The 3,286-nt window shown below is 44.3% G+C and overlaps 1 protein-coding gene across 4 annotated transcripts in view; it reads right to left on the reverse strand.

Annotated features, from left to right (window-relative positions):
- ELOVL6 (ELOVL fatty acid elongase 6) overlaps window positions 1–3,286 on the reverse strand; it is a 116,307-nt gene that overhangs the window by 10,811 nt on the left and 102,210 nt on the right. The window lies entirely within an intron of this gene.

The raw sequence follows: 3,286 nt of genomic DNA on the forward strand, positions 1-3,286 counted from the left end.
CAGGAATGCTGAGTCAGGAGTGCTGAGTCACATTTCCATAAGTAATCACAGGACCCATTTAGTAAAGACCTAGACTCCCAGCAGATGTTTCCCCGTTTTAACAAAGCCATAATTCCATAGTTCTGATGTCATTTATACAGCAAGAAACCAAAGATACTGACACTTCAGGATGATTAGTATCTCTCTTTTCTGTTTCTGCTGATAAATTGCTGTAACTGACTGAATCAAGCTCTCTGCTGAAAAAAGGCCTATTCTTTCTGTTCACTTCCACACACTGAATTCTGCAGCCCTATGAGGTTGAGTAAACTGCATACTCAGAAATGAACACTGGAGGGCTGCTGAATCATTCTTTCCTTCTGCCATTAAAAAAAATCCTTTCATACAATAAGCCTAGAATCAGCAAACAAACAGGTTGGATAATAAACCAACTGTGGCAAATATTGTTGTTTATAGCCTTACAAAAATTGCTGAAGAGAAAACAGTTTACCAAATCTGCAGCAAATAGGAGGGTGGGTGGAAGAACTGGTGATGTTATGGAATTTTTTTTTTTAACTGGAAGAAGCAGACTACCAGGGCCTCTGGTGCTTTGTGGGAAAATATAATGTTTGTAATTTTACACCTACACAATTAAGGGCAAGTAAAACAGAACAGGTATAGAATGTGACATGATAAAACATGCCCTTGGAGCCAGCTTTCATTTTCCTATAAAATGTAGAATGAGCAATGAGGTAGGTAGTTTTCTTAATGCTGTATGTAATCACTGGAGGCTTGTAAGATCCTTGTTCAGTTTGACAGTGAATTCTTTATATAAGGTTGCCTCTCAGAGAAGCTGAGATCATATGGAGAACTCTAGTCTATCGCTCTATTCTGGGCCCAGGATTTGTCCCCATGAAATGGGCCAAACCTTTAAAATAAACAAAAGGCATGTACGTTTCTCCTGGCATCAATAATCAATCAAACAACTATTTGGTTGTTTTTGGGAAACTAAATTACAAAGCTAAAGGAGGAACCTCTATGCCTTGTGATCCTAGTTGCAATACACATTTGCATACAGATTTCTTTCTGCTGTGGAGCCCTGGTAACAAATGTGGCAGATTCATATTTGCTGTGGATACTCAAATAGAGAGGAACACACACCACCCACAAAGTGGTGGGTTAAATCAGGTTTTCTTGACTCACTAGCTAACATGTAAGATATTATCTAAGGTTGTATGCTTCAGAAGCACTAGCTGCCCAGAATCTGAAGACAAAAAAAAATAATTTCTCTTTTTTTATTTTAGGCTGGACCTTTTATTCATTAGTTCTCACAGATTCTAACTGTCTGGCTAGGGTTGGGATATTTAGGTTTCATCACAGACAGTGGTTGAGCACAGGGATTAATGTGATAATGTAACTCGAAGCTGTACAAATTCTGGGCAGCTAGGGACTACATGTAGTATGGGCTGTATGCTGTGGGAAGTCCCCCTAGGACTTGCCTCCTCACTCTGAGCACAGGCCAGCTCCTGATTACTGCATTCGCATACCCTTCAGGTGCCACTGAGCAGCTCACCCTGCAGAGGGGGCAGCATGGCTCCCCCCACTATCCTGCCACCTGAAGCATTCCTACCCTGCTCCCAGCTGCACATGTTGTGTAGGCAGCTCACTTGCAGCACAGGCAGCCTGATTCCTTCATTTGTGCAGCACGCAACGCTCACAACCCATCCCACTCCCTCGCCGCATGTACAGCCAGGTCTGTTCCTGCTGCACTGCCCCAGGAGACCTGGGGGTGGGAACCAAAGCTGGAGGGGGGAGAGGGAGCTTGGAGATCTTGGCCCCTGCTGTCCCAATTGCGGAGGGTGGAGTGGTTGGCATGCAGAGGCCGGTGGGCTGCATAGTAACCCTTCCTTGACCACATGTGGTCTGCAGGCTGCCAGTTGGACAGCTCTGAGGGAACAGCAATTCCCTCCAATATTGCTCGTGAGTGTTGGCAGGGTGATATCCCAAAGATTTTTCACCAGCCTAGCTTTGGGTCTGAAGCAGAGGGCACATTTGGAAATGCCCCAGAGGGACGTGCTGCCACCATGGTGTACACATACCAATGGTTGCTTATTGGTAGTCTCTGTAATAATGAGCTGGTGGTCTTGGTTTGGTCACTGGGTCCCAGATCCTCCAATAGATTCAGGAGTTAAACTAACTCCTGTCAAAATAAATAGGAGTTTGGTGTTTAAGTACCTATGACAATGTGGGCTCAGGTGCCTGTATCTCTCAAACCACAAACATTAACTAGCACCTTATCTGCTATCTCAGTGAAGAGGCGAAGTGCCGAGAAAAGAAAGTTAGACTAAATGGGATTGATCTCCACTATATCTGGGGCATAATATCAAGGTGGCACATGGAAGTTTATGTTGCCACTGACTGTCCTGTATCTGGGGGAGCCCTTCCTATTCAGGGCTGCCAACCTGGCAGTATTAAGCTGTGCTACATTCACTTTCAAAAATAAAACCGAGAGATGAAGAAAAAGTCTCAACTCTTTTGCTGAATATTTTGATTTGCTGTCAATACTCTGGTAGGTAAAACCTCGAGTTAAGGCAGAGGTTCTCAACCTTTTTAAACTTGAGTCATCTTTCATTGGACTTGGGAATCCCTTCATTAGATTTGAGGTACCCCTCCATAATTTTTGCAAACTGAGTGGTATCCAATTTCAAAAGCTAATTTATACATTGCTTGCTTCGTTGCAGTGGAGACAGGGCAGTGGCAAGTATGGCCCTAGAGGATTAGCAAGCATGGTCCTCTGCTTATCTGCTTATCTCATACCTCATTTATCTCCTCACACCTCTGTCACACCTCAGAGGATCTCACACAACCCCAGGATGCCATGGCACACTGGTTGAGAATCACTGAGTTGAGATTTTTTTATCTTACCATAAGGGAATAGAGGTGAAATAGTGAATCCTATAATAAGCTAAGTAAAAACCAATATAATTTATCTTGATTTGATACTCGTTGCCTATATTCTCCCTGGCATGCTTAGTTTGCCTGCCTCTACCTAGCAAAGAAATGAGATAACTCTCTTACGTCCACTATCAGATATTAATAGTGACTAGGGACAATCAAGCCTTAGTTGGGGTGCGTGGAGAAGTGGTTAGGGAGACAAGAGCAGAAAAGGGCATGTACGCACGAGCATGGACGTTTAGTTTCCCAGGGACACGTAGCAGCGGTACACCTTGTGCTGACGCTAGTTGTCCTGAGGGAATGCCTGTGCCATGTGCCCTCTGGCACGCTGCAGGTTATCCCGGGTGGGGTAGGG

This window comes from Alligator sinensis, unplaced genomic scaffold (genome assembly GCF_000455745.1).
Source record: "Alligator sinensis unplaced genomic scaffold, ASM45574v1 scaffold861_1, whole genome shotgun sequence".
NCBI classification, from domain to species: Eukaryota; Metazoa; Chordata; order Crocodylia; family Alligatoridae; genus Alligator; species Alligator sinensis.